Source organism: Carcharodon carcharias, chromosome 17, assembly GCF_017639515.1.
Source record: "Carcharodon carcharias isolate sCarCar2 chromosome 17, sCarCar2.pri, whole genome shotgun sequence".
Lineage (NCBI taxonomy): Eukaryota > Metazoa > Chordata > Chondrichthyes > Lamniformes > Lamnidae > Carcharodon > Carcharodon carcharias.
The window spans coordinates 86721006-86740239 of record NC_054483.1 but is presented as its reverse complement, the minus strand read 5'-3'; positions in this window follow the sequence as shown (position 1 = coordinate 86740239).

Here is a 19234-nt window from a genome sequence, read left to right as displayed (position 1 = left end):
TCCTCATCCCGTCCATATGTCCCCTACCACCCACATACACCTGGCATCCTTCTCATCCACTCTGGCATGTGTCTTGCTCATACATTCTCCATCTGTCTTTATGCAGGAGAAGATAGTGCACAATCACAGGCAGAGGTCCCACACCGGGGGTGGAGTGCTGGAACTCAAGATCCTAATGGAGATCGAGGACAGAGCTATTGAGCTGGCCAGAGAGGACATTGCAGCAATGGTGAGGCAAACACCCATGTGAGACTCCTGCTCCAGATCATCCTTCAGTCCACTCCAACGTGAGTGCATTCTCCTGTTTTTTTACTCAACTGCCATGCACTAATTATCTCTACTTTCTTTCATAGGCACCTCTGCCAAGCACCCAAAGCCCTTACCCTGCCAGGCCCTCAGCTCCAGCCCTGAGGACACCTCAGATGAGGAACCAGAACACAGTAGATTTAAAGACCCGTTGCAGCACTCACCCACACCTGGCACAGAGGCACATACCTCAGTGGGACCTAGATCTAGATCAGGCTCAGGATTATGATCTGGTGAGCACAGCACACAATCTGGTTCACAGCAGGTGGACGTAGGGACATCCAAGGTCACCGGCACTCAGAGGCCTGCTGGAGGCCACGATTCAGCTGAATCCGAGTCAGGTGACGAGCCTCTAGACTTGGTACTAAATCAGTTGCTGGACCTGCAAAGGCAAGCATGGGAATGTCACAAAGGGAAGCAAGCTGCATTCCGCGGATTGCAACGGATGATGGAGGACTCCTACCACCTTCAGTCTGAGGTGATCTCACCGTCATGCCAATGCACTGAGGTTAACACTGGTAGGATGGTAGCTGCTACGGAGACCTTGGTCCACGACATTTGTTCTGCACTGCTGTGGCAGCTGCACTTCATTGGTGTAGGTATTGGTGGCATCCATCAGTGTCCACGTGAGAGGGGTGCGGACATCTTGATCTCACTGCAGATGTCCCTTCCCCTGAGGAGTCAGCCAGGGACCCTTGGGCACCCATAGGGAGAAGGACCTGCAGCTGGACACCCAGGGCTATCCATTCAGGTGGCTGCAGGAATGCCCGGTCAATCCCCTCTTCCTGAGACCCCATCACCTTCAGCTCCACGGGCTGAGGGGGTGCATCTTCCCACAGCAGGAGACCCAAAGCAGGCCAGGGCCCTCCAGATCTCAGCCCAAGGTCACTGCAGACAACAGGGTGTAGCAGTCAGCAGGCTGCCTCCACCTCCACTGTGGATTTCGGGGATGCACCAATACGTAGCAGAAGAATTATGAAATCAAGAAAGTAATAGGAGTTCAATAGTGGCACGGGTATTCACAACATGTATGTAATGTTCTCAACTGTAAATAGAATCGCACCCATTCCACATCTTTTGTGTATGCCCGCTTGTTATGATGAGCTGTGTTGCAGTCACTCAGGTGACACACCATGGTCCCTCCCTTGACTTGCTGCAGATATCTCTATCATGGGCCTCTCGTCAAGATAGTGTGCTTCCATATCACCACGTGTGTGGCCCTTTTGCACATCATTCTTGACATCAGTAAAGTTGCAACCTTAATGTTAATTGTGCTTGTGGAAGGAACCTCATTCATATGCTTTACAAGGTTATGTCATGTTTATTCTTGGCTGTATAAGATGGAAGCGGAGGTGTCCTATTTTGTCTGCATTTTTGGAAGGTGAAGGTGCAGTGTACAAGGTTAGATATGTTCATGCAAGGAGAAGGGTCATACATTGTGCAACTCTATGTGCTCTCTGTCTCTTGGCAGGGTTTTCATGCTATGAGCCCATACTCAGAGCTCATGTGCACTGCTGTCAGCCAATCACGTTTTTGACTATCAGAGTGTACTAAGTGTGCTAAGCTCACCAATAAATGGGGCAGCTTGCCACGAAGCTCGGCACCTCTCAGCCACATTATTGTCCTGGCACTCGAACATCCCAACTGGTGCATCTCTCACCCTGTAACTGTGTGTCTTGCGGGGACAAGGCTCTTGTCACAAACTGGAGATGCAGTGCTGTGCAACCCCTCACCTGAGGACACGTCGAGGTCACTGATGCTAATTCCAATTGGCCATTTCTGGCAGGCAATAGAGGCTTTGAGCAGGCTCTGGAAGCACACATGGTTGCTTTAGATAATGTGGAGGGGAGCAACGGAATAGGAGTGAGGATGTACTGAAGCTGAGGTCCGCTCTTTATTCACAATGACATGTGCCCTTGAGGGCTTCATGGTGTGTGTGGCTTTTTGGACTTGGCAAGGGCCAGGGCTGGACATGAAAGTCCAATGTCTGCATTAAAGAGGATCATTTTAAAGTCTGGCAAGTGTTTGATGTCGTCATGTTCACATCCCCACTGGCATTGGGCATGTTTGGCGGCCTGAGTGGACAATATGACGAGAAGGCCATAAATTGGTTTCACGACATTGTGAAATCAGGATGGAATCTTCCGCTTAGAATGTCAATTGCGGGCCTTGTTCCCCACCACCGGACATTGGGAATACATCTGCATTCCATTATAAGGCCAGCCCGCCGGAATCATCCCCCACTGCTGGATCGGCTGCACACGTCAGTAGAAAACATGCCGGCATGTTTCACAACAGCATGTTTGAGGCATGCACTTGGTGGGCTGCACTTTGCTCAGAACTTCAAGGTTTGGCTGCATACCTTGCTTCAGGCAGCACTCGTAGTCATCAGCGCCAAGCTTCAGGGACAAGCACCACGTTACTTTTAGGGGGGTTCACAGGCAGGTCTCTACCTACCAGATCAACCATAAGGTGTGGGTGGATTTTCAATGGCTGCAGGGCTAGAGCTTGCTTGGGGGAAGTGGGAGAAGTGACCTCATGCAAGTGAAGAGACTGCAGGACAAGGACTGTACTAAGGAAGGAGGGTATCCCAGGGTGTGTGTGGGGGCACATGTTGATCTGTGTAAGTGGCCACAAGATGGTGAGGGCTGAGAAGGCAGTCTCCAGAGGAGATTTGGCCAGATGGACATGGGGGGGTTAAGTGTATGAGAGTGTGAATGGTGATGTCCCTTGAGCTGGCAGTGAGTGAGATGCCAGTGAATGTGCTTAGATGGGCTTGTGTATGTGGGTTTAGAGTGATGAGATGATTGCCTTACCTTGGCGGCATGGATGAGATCATTCATCCTCTATCTGCATTGGATGGCCAGCCTCTTCTGTGCAGCATTGGCACTGATCACCTACCAAGCCGGTGTGGTAATTTTGCTGCCCCTCCTGTGGCCAGAATGGGGGCAGAGTGGCCTCCACGATGTCCAAAAGGTGCTCGAGGGATGTGTCACTAAACCTGGGGGCTGCACTCTTCTTGCCGTTTGGGGCTGTGTCTTCTTAGCTGCAGTCCTGGGCTGCAAGAATTGAGAGGTGTGCATGCGGCTGTCCTTTAAATGTGCCACTGGCATGATGAAGTGGTGATGTGACGGCTTGGCAGGCGAATTGGAGCCCACCCACCATCGAAACGGTATGTTTTATGGGAAAGCATAATTAATGCGGTGGGATTGGGATAATAAGGCTTGGGAAGCCTCCATTGCAGCCATCGGGTAAAATATTATTTTCCCCACCCCTACGGCACTTAGTGCAAACCTGGGATGATTCCACTCATACATCAAGCTGAGGATAAATGCAGCCCAAGATCCCTAACTGAGAGTGCTGGATGTCATAGTGATTTGGAAGAATGCACCACAGATGAGTGAGTCATCTCTAAATGGATTCACAGCAGCAGAACGTCATCATCGGCTGCCTTGTCCCAAGTGTGAATTATCTGATTCACTGAGGATCTTCTGACAACTCCTGGCACTTGTAGGGTGCCATTATGACTGGGCTGCTGGAGAGATGCTTGAAGAGGCAGCACCTTCTGATGTCTGATGCCGGGATGTCTTCCTCCAGTTAGCACCTCATCTCACCAGGAACACAAGCTGCTGAGGTTTCATTATCCTTCAAAGGATAAGGACAATGTGAGCCTGATGCGTAACTATTCACCTTTATCTTGAGGTGCATGGGCGAAATGAAAGGAACTGCAATGCTGGTGCTCATGCTGGCCCATGAAGGAGGGCTCCTGTCCAATAGGGTACTCACTACAACTTGTCATCCTGAGTGGTCTCGTAGCTGTATGCCTTCTTTGTGACAAGCCTCCTCAAGGAAATCCATCTGAAGCAACAGAACTACACGCTCTGTGTAACATCAATGGTGAATCATCATTGATGTTCCCGGCGTGCCGCAGCAGGAAATGCGCCCGCCATTGACGGGTGGAGCGGACGATCGCAAACTGGTTTCACAACGATGTAAAACCAAAATTTGGCCCCCTCGCCATATTTTCCGCTCCTGCCCACCATGACGCTTGCCGCGAATGGGAGCGGTAAATCCCAGCCCTAGACCGGATAAAGATCCAATTCTTTACTAATTTAAAGGTACTTCTTATAAAAAACCGTCTCAGCAATGAGCCTTAGTTTGTTTCTTTTCAGTAAAACTTGCCAAGAAGGGCAGCATGATGTAAATGAGTGATCCTTTCATAATTCTTTTCTGACATTGCTTTAATTTGCTTAAAGAACATAAGTTGCTTGGTGGTGAAAATTATCCCGGAGCTTCTTTGAACAGTGGATACATCCATCTGGCTACACGTTTAGATGAGTTTGAAGTATAGCCCGTAGAATCCCATACAATCCAATTAATATCCTTTCCCCCTCCCAATCAGCCAAGAGAGACTCCCAAATGAAAGACAAACTCACAGCCAATCTATAAGTCATTATAAATACCCAATTATCTGTTTCAAAAACTGAATTATTATATGAAACAAGGGTCATTGTGTAAAATATTGAAAATATATTAACCAGACCAGTCATTTCATCATGAATAAGTAACAAAGAGACAGATTTTATTTTCATTGCCATGTAGCAAAATCATAAATGGATTCTTTATACATGAGTTTCTGATTTTGTTACAAGGAGCAAGCAGAGAAAATTTTCCCTTCAAGTTGGTTTAATTTAAAGCAACTGAAAAGAAACACAGATAAATGAGGGGTAGAGCTGAATTCTACTGAAATATCTGAATCATATGGTGCATCAAAAATATCTGGCTTTCTCTCCATCAGTAATTATCCCCAGCTAATACCATCTCTGAGAATTTCATACAAACATAGTCAATCCAGAACAAATAACCTGTAAAAACATGGTGAAATATATATAGGAATCATACTCAATGAGAGCTTTTCAGGGAGATAGTTTAGTTTATCCTACAGAGGTAATAGAAACAAATTTCCATCTAACAGATTCTGATTTTTAGGTTTTTTGCAAAATAGCATCAAATGCAAATCAGATACCAGGAGACACCAAAATTTTAAAATATCCACAGGCCAAACACATTATATTAGCAAAATAATGTAGAAAGCAATAAGATAAATCCTTATTTCAATGAATCTTACAGTCAAATACATTGCTGGAACTTTTACTTATACAGAAAAGGCAGCACTTCTTGGCTGGTCCCAGTGGAGTAACATGGAACAACAGAATGACATCAGTGTATAGGGAATCTATGAACCTGGGAGCTGCTTTGACACCTGATTCAGCTGCATTGGCAGCGACGAAAGACTCCAAAGATAAAAAACAAGAAAAATGGGAATTGGGCCAGCCCTGTCGCATGACTCCTTTCAAAGCAGTGAAGGAGCACTGTGAAAACAATATAGCCTCTCTAACCATTAGAAAGTACTGTCCCCAAAGTCCAATTTTTTTTTACATCTGAAACAGCAAAGGTCATTCATCTCTATCAAAAGCACTGTTGGCATTAAAGAAGATGGCATCTGATGGGCACCAATACACTTAAATAAAATTTTTAAACACATCTCAAAACATCAACATCATAATTACCCATCCTAAAGCTAATCTGGTCAAGGCTGTCCAAGTTTGCACTCGTTCAAGCCAATTTGCCAGAGCAAAATATAAAATAGTAGAACCCATGTTTTTTTTATATAAGCAGGTCTTAATTACACTGCATATGATTGCCATCTTTTTCAGGAATAAGAGCTATACACAGAGAATGTACAAAATTACCTTTTCTCAGCCTAATTAAATTAACGTAAAACTAAATTAGAAGAGTTACAATAAACGTAGCTGAAATTTTTAAATCCTTTTGAAAGCCCGTCATTACCTCAGATCAAATTCATCACATCCTTTATTCCACACATTTAAGTAAATTTGGCTTTGGTCTCACTCAAATGAATCAGGGTATATCAAAGACTGAAGAATTACACAAATACTACTTTTGCAGGAGATCAATTAAGAACCCTCTGTTCGGTAAAGGAGCAGTAATTTGGTTATGATTATTAATATCCCCAATTCAAGAAAGATTAATGAGTGAGAACTTTCTTTGAGAAAGAAATTAACCTTTTGTTACACAGCTTTTCAATGCACCCCAAAGAATCACCATCGAGAATTTAGGTTGCCATTAAATACAAAATAAATCTTCAGTTTACTTTTCCAGTCCTTTTATACATCCCAGAATCCTGCACTTGCAGTTTATTTCAATAAATGTTATTTTGTGTGCAGGAACTCCAAGCATATTTAATAATATAAGAATGTTACAATGGATCTTTATTCTGCTTGACAATAGGTCTTGAACTAATTAATAAAAATGCACTATCAGGAAATAGAAACCAGTGGTATTAATTCATTAGTGGTGTTAGTTTGAAAATAAGGGTCAGCTTACACCCATAACAAATCGTCCCAAGCCAGAAGGTTTTGTATTCAAGCCTCACTTCAAATTTGAACATCTCGAGTGTCAACCTGAGGAAGTGCTGCACTGCTGGAGTGCTGTCTTTTGGTTGAGACCTTGTTCTGGGTCTCAAGGGGCTTCCCTGCAGAAGACCATGGAATTGCCATATACCTGACAGGGATCTGCAGGATTATGAATCCATCTGAAACCGATGTAATGGTATCAGGCACACACACCTGGATATTTTCTGACAATTCTTGCAGGGTGCTATGAATAACCTCAAAAGAATTGAAAGAAATACCGTTCCACAGGCAGTCACTGTGAATTGAGCATCCATTATTCTTGCAGCAGAGGAGTTTCTGGGACTGGTCAAGATCATAAGAAATAGGTGCAGGTGTATGTTACCTGGCCCTTCAAGCTTGCTCTGTCATTCAATAATAACATGGCAGATCTGATTGTGGCCATTAATCCACTTTTCTGCCTCACCCCCATTACCCTTGACACCCTTGTAGATCAAAAATCTGCCTAACTTAGCCTTAAAAATATTGAGTTACACATCCTCTAGTACTCTCTGTGAAAGTGAATTCCAAAGATTAACAACCCTCTGGGAGAAGAAATTCCTCCTCATTTCCATCTTAAATGGAAAATCTCTAATTTTTGAATTGTGCCCTCTAGTTCTAGATTTGCCCACGAGGGGAAACATCATCTGGGATTCCTTTGGGCTGACGGAGGTCTTGCCCACTGATTGGAGAACCGGCAAGAACCCCTGTCTATTATGTGGGGGTGGAATCAATAGAATAAACTGCCCTTCAGGTGCTTAAATGGCCACCGTTGGGCCTACCTTGCAATTGAGGTCCCCTCCATTGTAAGTCCTGCCCACCAAGAGCTGCTGGCCAATTGGAAGCCAGTAGCTCCTCATGCTGCCATTGCCAGCAGGAGCGGCAGATGCTGGTGGCAGTGAACCCACTAGAGGTCCAGGATCATTGTGGGATCCCAGGCAAAAGGTGAGTGAAGGTGGGATTGGGATCGCAGAGTGGAGGTCACAGGAGAGAGGGGACTCAGGGCTCTGAGGCAAGAGCAGGTGTGCCTTTCAGGGACCCTTCCCTTCCCAATGCCATGTCCTTTGATCAGACTATGTGTGATCCTCTGGGAGCCCATTGGTTAACCCAACAGAGTTTGCTGAGCAGTTTTCTTGAGGTGCGGGAAAGCTAAGTGGCCCCCATTTATTCCCTGAGCCACCACTAAATTGCAATAGGCTCAGGGATAATGAGTGTCTATTGGCTCATTAATGAGCTTAATTGATATTCTGCTGTTGGTGGCCGGGAATTGTGCGTCAGCCCCTTCTGCTAAAAATCCACCTCATTCTCTCAGCACCATCCTATCAAACACCCTCAGAATCTTGAATGTTTCAATCAGGTCACCCCTCTTTCTTCTAAACTCCAATGAGTATAGGCCCATCCTGCTCAAACTTCCCTCATAAGACAATCTTTCATCCCATTAATCAGCCTGGTCTGAGTTTTCTCCAATGCAAGTATATCCCTCCTTAGGTTAGGAGATCAAAACTCTACACAGTACCCTAGGTGCGGTCTCACTTATGCCCTGCACAGTTGCAGTAAGACTTCCTTACTTTTATACCCCATTTCCCTTGCAATAAAGGACAACATTCCATTTGCCGTCCTTATTACTTGCAGTAGCTGCGTGCTAACTTTTTGCGATTCATGTACAAGGGGCAGAATTTTCCATGCCTGCTGGAGTCGGGTGTGTTCAGCGGTACAATAGGGCAAGAAGGCCAAAACTTGGTTTCACAACACCATGAAACCAGTTTGCAATCGTCTACTCTACCCTTCAATGGCGGGTTGCACTTCCCGCTGTTGGACATCGGGAACCTCATTGTAATGCATCTGCGCATCATCATAAGACCACCTTGCCAGAATCCTCCCCTACGCTGGATTGTCTGCCCATGTTGGTGGGAAAACACGGCAGTGCAGAACACATGTTGACAAGTGTGATTTGCAGAAGTCAGGACTTACCGTCAGGGGCTTGCTCACATCGCAGGCATCCGAGGAGCAGAAGATGCTGGAGCCCAACAGCAATGGGGCCTTGGAGGAACGTCCATGGCATGCTGGGTGGATGCTCATGGACATGGCTCTGCCGCAAAGCAGCTCATGAAAGGCGGAAAGTCACTGTTGATGCTCACAATGGATGATGGCCGAGGGGGTGGGAGAGGAAGGTCCAGCTGTGTTTGGGAAAAGAAGATGTACTGGGGGTGAGCGGGAGAGGAAGGCTTAGGATCGACTGGGAGAGGAAGCTGTGTCAGGGCTGGTGAGATTGGGTGAGGGGGAAACGAAGGTGTCGGTAGGGGGTGAGGTTGGGGGGGGTTCGAAGGCATCAGGGGTGAGGTTGGGAGGGGGGAGGGAGTATGGGGGAGGAAGGGGTATCAAGGGAGAAGATGGCAACTGGGGAGGTAGGTGTAAGCAGGGAGGAAGGTATAAGAGGAGTTCAGAGGGGAGGAGTCCAGAGGCAGGAAGGAGTCTGGAGAGGGGAAGGAGTCTCAGGGAGAAAGGAGTCTGGAGAAGGGAAAGAATCCACAGGGACGAAGGAGTTGGGGAGGAAGGAAGGAGTCCGGAGAGGGAAAGGAGTCCGGGAGGGACAAAGGAGTATAGAAAACGGAAGGAGTCCAGGCAGGGGAAGGAGTAAGGGTGGAGAAAGAAATAAGGGTGGAGGAAGGAGTCACGAAGGGGTAAGGCTGGAAGAAGGAATAAGTCAGGAAGGGGGAAGGGCTAAAGTGGGGGCAGGAGTCCAGGGTTGGAGGTGGGGGGCAAGTCTGATGAGGGGAAGGAGTTCCAAGAAGGAAAAGATTTCCAAGCGGTAAAGGAGTCAAGTTGGGGGGGGTGGGGGGGGGATGTCCAGGTGAATGTGTAAAGGAGGGCTCTGTTGAGTCCATGACTGCCCCCTGAGAGCAAACTGAAGGTGGGCGTGATAAGAGGGAATTTGTAAGAATCACTGAGGGCAGAGTGAGGCAATAGGGTGGGAGGGTTAGGTTGCGATGGTATTGATAAAAGGGACAGTGAGAGTTGATGGAGACTTGGAGGCAGACACAGACCCTGGGGATGGGAAGAAGGAGGTCAGGGAGGTTAATGTGGATGGGGGTGGGATTTTTGAGAAGGAAGGAAATGTGCTTGTTCACCAGGACATCCCTGAAAGAAAAGGCTGGTAGGTCACGGAGGGGAGGTGGAAGATGATGCCAATGGGGTCAACAGTGATGGGCAATAGGAAATGGGTGACTGGGGGAGAGGAAAGGACATGGGAGTGCAAGAAAAACTGTTGCACCACTATGCTGGCTAAACTGAAAGTGAAATGAGTGTCGTGATCTGGGTGGGCAGAGATGCAGGTCAGCTCAGATGGACAACTGAACGTGAACCCCAGCAGGCAGCATTGAAAATGCTCAGGACATTGAGATGCTTGTGAAGTGGGAAGGGTCCGCATGCTTGGGTGAGTGCTTACATGAGGGCTTGAAAGGCTCTGCTACATGCACAATTCTCCCTCCAGGATTAGCCGTGGGCCAGCTGCGAGCAGCTGAACTGTTAGCTGTGGTGGTGGAAGTGGGGGGGTCGGGGGGAGGGGGGCGCAGGGGGAGGGGGGTGTGTTGGGTGGGTGGGGAGGGGTGGTGGTGGGCAGGGGGTGTTGCGGGTATGCAGTGGGAAAGCTCTCGAAGCCTGTCAATGAAGCTGAAAGACACCATTACACATTATTCAGTGAAAGTGAATATATTTTCATACTGTAAGGTGACATAATTTCTTAATTTTTCTAGGCCTGCCACTTCTCCCAGGTGTTGCTCTGACATCCGCAGCAGGGGTGGAGACAGCCTGTGCAATGGTTGGCTCTGTTGCCTCTGATGACTTTGGCCTGTGTCCTCTGGACAGCTAAGACCTCGGGGGCACCGGTTTGCTTTGGCTGTCCTCCTGTGTGCCAGCTGCTCCCTCTGTGGACAAGCATCCCGTCGCATGGGCAAAATGGGCAGGCGGGCAGCCCACTTTTAATGAAACCTCATCCAAGGGATAAAAAGGGTCAACAGCATTGCCGTTGTGAGTAGTGAGGAGTTTAGGAGATAGTTTGCTGCTGTTGCTTATTTGAACTGGACAGCTTCACCTTGGTTCTGAACTTCATTCTGAGCATTTCTAGGCTTCCTTTCAGGGCTAATTTGTGTCTTCCGGGCCCCCAGAGGATTCAGACTGCGTGGACCCTTCCAGGTATCAGACAGCCTTCCGTTACATTGGTATCGGGGATTGTGGTCTCCGCTGGAGGCGGAACCTCTGAGGAGTAAGACAGGGGAAGAAGGGAGAGAAGGCTAGGTATCCCAATGCAGCTTCCAGGAGCAGGGCACAGGGCCAGCAGGTAGTCCTAGGCAGAAGGGGCCACAGAAGATGCCACTATCCTGCTGCCAGAGTTTACAGGCAGTGAGGCAGCTACGTCAAGATGTTTGAGGTGCAATGCCGAAGGAGGCTCCACCTCACCAGGGAAACAGTGACCTCCATTTGTCAGATGATTGGGCCTGAGATCACCTCCAGCTGAGCGGGTGGACATCTCATGCCAGTGGCTCTGAAGATCACAGTGGCCCTCAACTCCTATGCCTCCAGCTCTTTCCAGGGGTCAGTGGGGAATCTATGCGGAGTGTCCTAATCAGCTGTCCACAGTTGTGTCAGGCAAGGCAGAGCGAGCCAGAGGCTTAGCAGTGATTGCTGGGTTCCCCTGCATTCAGGGTGCAATCAACTGCACACATGTAGCCATCAAGATGCCAGCAGGTCACCCAGGTCCCTTTGTCAACAGGAAAGGCTTCCACTAAATGGACTAAATGAAAATCCAGATAGTTTGTGACCACAACATGCAGATTCTGCAAGTGTGTGCAAGGTACCCTGGCAGCTACCATGATGCTTACATCCTCTGAAACTCACAGGTGCAAGGCCAATCAGTGCTCAAGCCCAAATGGATAGATGGCTGCTGGGTAACAAGGAATATCCATTGAAAAGTTTGCTTACGACGCCTCTCCACTGCCCAAGAACAGAGGCAGAGCAGTGTTATAATAGGAGTCATGCCTCCACAAGGGCAGTGATAGAGAGGACCATGGGTCTTCTGAAGATGCGCTTTGGTGCCTGGACTGTTCAGGGGAGCACTACAATACTCCCCCCCGCCATAGTGGGTGTCACTGGTAGTGGTTGCATGCTACACTCTCCACAATCTGGCACTGGCAAGGGGGGACCCACTGGAGGAAGAGGATCTTGAGGCAGCTCGACAGGGCATAGATTGGGAATCCAGTGGTGAGTCAGAAGAGAAGTCCGGTGAGGAGCATGGTGAGGACAAAGAGGCAGACCTCTGGATCCTTCAGGGAGGCAGGGATGCCTTAATCCAATGCTCCTTTAGATAGGCTGCCAAAGATCTGCCTCATGCCAGACGTGCCATCTCCATCCCGGGTGTTTGAAATGACCCTTTCCTTTAAATCCAAAGTGCACTGAGTGCCTGTGCAATAAAGTTTAGAGTCATTCAGGTCCAGTATGAGATAATGGTATGCCCTGCACCTGCAAAACAAGTGAAGCATACTCAGGCCATTAACACAAAAGCAAAATTTATATCATTTTGACACTCACATCAAATGAACATAACAATATATGGTGTTAATGGTCACACCAGTAAACATATTAACAAAGCATGGCAGAACAGAAGGTCACTTGTGAACAGTGCCTCTTGTGTTCATGGTGCCATAAACTTACGTTTGCGAGTGCTATGTCTTGCTGCCCCCACCCCCCTACTCCCACTCGCTGGCAGTGGCATCAGAGACAGCCTGCCTACTCTGCTGTCTTGTTGGCCTTGGCGGTTGTCCTCTGGCCAGTGGAGCCTGTGCTGGCTCGGCCTGAGAGTGAGAGACCAGTGCCATCTCCCCAGTCATCGCAGCCTTGTCAAATGCCACAATCACTGGCAGAGGGGCAGAGGAACTGCTGCCATCATCCAGAGTGCCCTGAGAGGAGCAGAGATGACAAGCAGCTCATGCGCCAACCTGAGTTCACTCTGGACCTCTATGTTTGCCATTGATGGACGGGCACCTAGCTGGAACATTGGGTACCTCATCCATCTCCCACACTGGCACTGACCTCCTGAGATCATTGCCTGTATGAGGGCTTGCAGGTCCGAACACAACCCCAGGAACCCCTGATTCTGTCCTGGAGTTCCCTCTCCATGAGAGTCACCAATCTCTCAATGGAGGAGGCAGTGCGTTTGGTGTTTGAGTGTCAACGCAGTGCTCATGCTCTGCATGGACTCCTCCACAGCAGAGACCATGGCATGCAGACCCTCATGGATCTCCGCCAGGTCTTCCCACACATCCAGCATCTGCTGCCAAATGGGCGACTCCAGAGGCTCATCATCTGCCTTCGAATCAGCATCGTCCTGGTCTCCAGCTGTTCTCCAACTGCTGGTGCCCTGGGCACTCACCACTATGCATTGACATTCTAGCCAACGATCTATTGCCCACAGGGGTGCTGGTATCTGCACTGGTGCCTGGTGCAGAGAGGGGGTGTGATGCAGGTGCATCTAAAGCCCAGTGGTCCTCTGGTGTCAAGGGTGGTCCTGCATTCATGGGCGAAGCTGGCGATTCGAGGGGAGAACAACAAAATGTCATTAGTTTACGTCATCACACTGTCACTGTGCAAATCCAGGCACTCTGGTGAAACCATGGAGATCTGCAACTGGTGCCATCGTCTTTCAATGATCATTGGGGAATCCAGGTTTGAGGCTCCCATTAATAACGCAATTACACAAGAATGTTTGCACAATTCGACACTCTCACCCTGTGCACCACACTCTTACCTTCATCAGAGACCCCTGCCTCTTCACGACCGGCTGACCAAAGTGGGAGGTGGCACTCCAGCTCCAAAGCATCCAGCTCATACCTCATTAGAGTGAGAAGGTTTGGGGGGCCTCCGCCTGTCTTAGTTCGTTCGTTGGTGTTACGGCTTCTCCTGAAATTACAGAGGAGTATTGATTTGTCCACTCTCTACCTGCAGTGCCATTGCAGCCTGGCAACAACCCCCAGGACATCTTGCAGGGCACATCCGACTTGCCAAAGGCCAAGCAGCTAGGGCTTACCCCCTTGATAGCACCGGTGTTAGTGGCATTTGGCACTCAGACTCTAACACCCCTGAGTTCCACGGGGGACAGCCAGCCCTTAACACATCTCCACACTGATCCATGCCAACTTGGTATTCACCCTTGCGGAGCGCAGCAGATCATTGAACCTTTTGCATCACTGTACCCGTGTGCGCATTCATGGCTGCTGACCTCAGCTGCCGCCTCCTCCCAGGCTTTTTTGGTCAGGCACAATGGCCTCCTCCTGCCATCCCTGGGTACTAGAGTGTCCCACTTGACACCGACCTCCTCCACAATGACCGCAAGGCACTGGTCTGAGAAAGGGGGGCCCGAGTACCCACCCGACTTGCCCCCCACCAATCTGACATCTCCAGCTGCTGTTGAGGCCATTGTTCAAATGAAATGGTTTCCTGGACAGACTCCAAAGATTCTTCCCTGGGAGCTGCCTCTGCCGGTTTTAAAGCCATTGGACCCGGCTCCCAACAGGCTCCTGTCCCCGCTCGGTTCTTCCCGACCATTGAGAAGATGTGTTTCACACTGAGTGGACCTTAATTGGCCATCCAGCATGAAATCGCATTTGCAACGTGACTGGGGCCAGGAGCAGATTCCACATGGCGCACATGCCAAGCGTGAAATTCAGGCCATTTAAATAGATCATAAGTAATTGAGGTCCCAGCACTGATCCCTGTAGCACTTCATTCATTACAGTTTGCCAACCTGAAAATGATCCATTTATCCTGACTTTCTGTTTCCTGTTAGTTAGCCAATCTTATCTCTATGCTAATATATCAACCCCAGCAGCACAAGCTCTTATCTGGTGTATTTTATGTGGCAACTTAACAAATGCATTTTGGATATCCAAATACACTAGAACAACTGGCTCCCTTTTACCTACCCTGCTTGTTACATCCTCAAAGAACTGTAATAAATTTGCCAATCAAAACTTATCTTTCATAAAACTATATTGACTCTGCCTGGTTGTATTATGATTTTCTAAAGGTCCTCCTTAATAATGGCTTCTGGCATTTTCTCAATGGCAGATACTAGACTAATTGGCCTAAAGTTTCTTGCTTTCTTTCTCCGTCCTTTCTTAAGTAGACATGTTATATTTGCAGTTTTCCAATCTGCTGAGACCTTCCCAGAATCTAGGGAATCTCAGAAGATTTAACCAACACAACCACTATCTCTGCAGCCACTTCTTAAAACCCTGAGATGTTCGAAATGTTCAACCAAAATACATTCCATTGAGAAACAAAAACTCAGAAAGAAAAATCCATCCATAGCTTATTCAGGGGGTTCAGGAAAATATTAGATTAAAAGAAGAAGCTTATAATGTTGCAAACAATAGTAATAAGTCTGAGGATTGGCAATGCTTTAGAAACCAGAAAAGAGACATTAAAACATTGTTAAAAAGGGAAAGAAATAAAAGATGAGCATAAACTAGCCTGGAATATATAAGTAACTTGTAAGAGATTTTAACCAGCATATAAAAAAGAAGCGAGCCGCTAAAGAAACCGTTGGTGCCTTAGAAGCAGAGACCGGAAAAATAATCATGGGGAATGAGGAAATGGTAGAGAAATTGAATGAATATTTTGTGTTTGTCTTCACAATGGAAGACACAAATTACATACCGGAAATAGAGGATAACTTGAACAAGTTTGGCATCAAGGAGTCCTAGCAAAACCGGGCTCAATGGGAATTAGGGGGAAAGCTCTCCACTGGTTGGAGTCATACCCAGCATAAAGGAAGGTGGTTGTGGTTGTTGGAGGTCAATCAAATCAGTTCCAGGACATCACTGCAGGAATTCCCCAGGATAGTGTCCTAGGCCCAACTATCTTCAGCTGCTTCATCAATGACCTTCCTTCTAGCATAAGTTCAGAAGTGGGGATGTTTGCTGATGATTACACAATTTTAAGCACAATTCGCGACTCCACAGATACTGAAGCAGTCCATGTCCAAATGCAGCAAGGTCTGGACAATATCCAGGCTTGGGCCAACAAGTGGGAAGTTCACACCACACAAGTGCCAGGAAGTAACCATCTCCAACAAGAGAGAATCTAATCGCATTACCATTGCTGAATCCACCACTATCAACATCCTGGGGGTTACCATTGACCAGAAACTGAACTGGACTAGCCACATAAATATTGTGGCTAAAACAGCGTCAGAGGTTGGAATACAGTAGTGAGTAACTCACCTCCTGACTCCCCATAGCCCATCTACCATCTACAAGGCACAAGTCAGGAGTGTGATGGAATCCTCTCCACTTGTCTGGATAAGTGCAGCTCCCACAACACTCAAGCAGCTTGATACCATCCAGGACAAAGCAGCCCACTTGATTGGCACCCCAATCACAAAATACATTCACTCCATCCACCACTGCCATGCACCATCTACAAGATTCTGCAGGAACTTACCAAGCCTCCTTAGAAAGCACGTTCCAAACCCATGACCACTACCATCCAGAAGGAGAAGCGTAGCAGATAGATGGGAACACCCCCACCTGGAAGTTCCCCTCCAAGCCACTCACCATCCTGACTTGGAAATATATTGCCGTTTCTTCACTGTCGCTGGGTCAAAATCCTGGAACTCCCTTCCTAACAGCATGATGGGTGTACCTACTCCACATGGATTGCAGCGGTTCAATAAGGCAGCACACCATCACCTTGTCAAGGGCAACTAGGGATGGGAAATAAACACTGGCCTGACCAGCAATGCCCACCTACCATGAATGAATAATAAAAAGCATGGAGCTAATAAGAGTAAGGAAATTGAGTTAATTAATATCAGTCAAAGAAAAGGACTGGAAAATTCAAGGGACTAAAATCTGACAAATCCTCAGGACCTGATGGCCCACATCCTAGCTTTCTAAAAAGACGTAGCTGCAGAGATAGTGCATGCACTTGTTATGACTTGTAAGGTAGAGAAAGGGGATTCAGTAAATGTGATATACTTGGATTTCCAAAAGACATTTGATAAGGCGCCACACAAAAGGTTGCCTGATCTGAACTGATCTCATCCATTACTAACAGAGCTACTCCACCTCCATTTCCTTTCTTCCTGTCCTGCTGAAATGTCAAAACCCTTGTATATTCAGGTCCCAGCCATGGTCACTTTGCAACCATGTTTCTGTAATGGCTATCATTTCATTCACATTTATTTCTATTTGTGCTACTAATTCATCCACATTATTTATGAATAATGTGTGCATTCAGATAAGGAGCCTTTAATTCTGTCTAATTACCATTTTTTCCCTAATCTGACTTAGTTATTGATGTTCTCTTAAGCATGTAAGCTGTGTTCCTTCCTATTATACCCTGGGGCAGAATTTTGCCCTTGTCAGGCGGGGTCAGCAGGGGCGAACAGGAGCGTTCGGGACCCGACTGTGATTTCACACTGGCGGACATGCATTGCTTGCATGAGGGAGGAGGCCAAGCACGCAAGTACGCGCATGTGTGTGGGTGCGTGCAGGAGAAACTCCCGGAGGCACAGAGCTGCCTCAGGGAGGTGAAGATTTTGAACAATGAAATTAACGAATTTACAGATGTTTATATCATGTCTTCTGTCACATGAGCAGGGACATGTTAGAAATTAGTTTGAAAAATGTTAATTTTTTAAAATCACTGAAAGAAACCTCATCCTGCCCGTGGATGAGGGTTCGCATAAAATCCAAAGGCCGCTTGGCCTTTTCGTCTGTCTGCCAAACATAAGGTCGGACGGGCAGCGAAAAATTTAATTCAGTTGGTACTTTAATGGCCTTAATAGGCCTGTTAATTGTCGGTGGGCACGCTGCTGACCCTGCACATGTCCGCCGACTGAAATAGCGCATGAGTGCGTGATGACGTCGGGACTCTTGGCTGACGTCATTGCGCATCATTTTACACTTGTTCGGGTCGGGCGCGCACCTGCCTGACGAGTGGAAAATTCTGCCCCTGGTTATCATTACCCAAATTGCTACCTTATACTATTGTCTTATTCTTCCTCTTCCACTTTCCAAATCTCCTCTCGCATGAACACGTCCCTGCACCCCACCCCGCCGCCAACCAATATTTAGTTTAAAGCCCTGACTACTGGTCCTGCAGTCAGCTAGTTTTGATTTCCCCATTGTTATCTCCCCATCCTCTTCTTCATGTGTACATGTCCATCACCTGGTTCTTCCTTTTGATCTTCACTCTGCATGTCCCCAGTGGGGTATCTCTGAGCTGGTGGCAGTGTGAGATTATTAGGAAGCAGTGGGATTTTGTTCATCACAAGAACTTGGTCCCACATTTTATAAGGCCTCGCTAGATAAAGGAAAGGAATATGTTACAACGTTTATAATACGAAATGGTCTTTGATGCAGACAACATGCCAAGTTATTGTGGCTTGAATTTTTATGTGTAGTGAGGAGATATTTCTGTTCACATGATTCATTGGCACTGATTCTGGCAAAGTTTCTAGGGTTACTGTTATTTTTTTCAGCAGGCTTCTGTCTGTGCTTGGGAGCTCATTACTAGAGGGCTGGAATCTGCATGAAATGGTTGCTGCTACAGCATTCCAACACTAGCAGCAGGTTGAAGAGACAGGCAGCCATGAAGACCTGAGAATCCTTGGAGCTTTTGATTTGGACTGAAAAATCTGCAGCTTTAGATATGCTCATTGATGGCCATGCCTTTGCTGCCTGCTCAGCTGAACAGGTTAAAATTATGATTGATCAGTTCCAGGGAGGCGTAAATAATCTGTTCGGTTTTAACTGCCAACCTACTAGTTTTCACTGGATGGATAGGGTTAAAATCACCCCCTACATTTGTGTCCTGCCTACTAATGGATTGCTGCCATTCTAGTGACACATCTGGCCCTGGTATAATTAGGCATCCTGTCCTATGAAATGCTAAATATTCAGATTTAAACAAATGAAGCAGACAAAACAAGATGGGTAGCACTTCCAAATCAAAGGACATGTACCATATCATACATAGGGAACATTATTTCATTCACACTATTTCAACATAAGCCAAGAATAACATTGGGTGGAGATACTTTTTATCCAATACAATTGTTTCTTCCCCATTCCAATGTTTTATTGGACAACCTTTGCTTTGTTTACTAATATAAATGTACAATAACGACTGGATTGAATTTCACCGCTGTGTGGGTGTCTGTTTTGTTTTACGCCCATGGGCTCATAAATACCAACTGCCATACCATATTTACATCATTCATGATAGTAATGGAACTCTTACACTACAAGTAGCTTTTCATAGATGGTTTCACAATCCACTTTGGTCCTTTAACTACTGCTTTAGATATTAGCGTTGATTCATCTTTGTACTTGGACTTTTTGCTGACCTCATTTGTAGTCAGGTAAACAACCTCTTGCAAGACAAAATGGCACCTG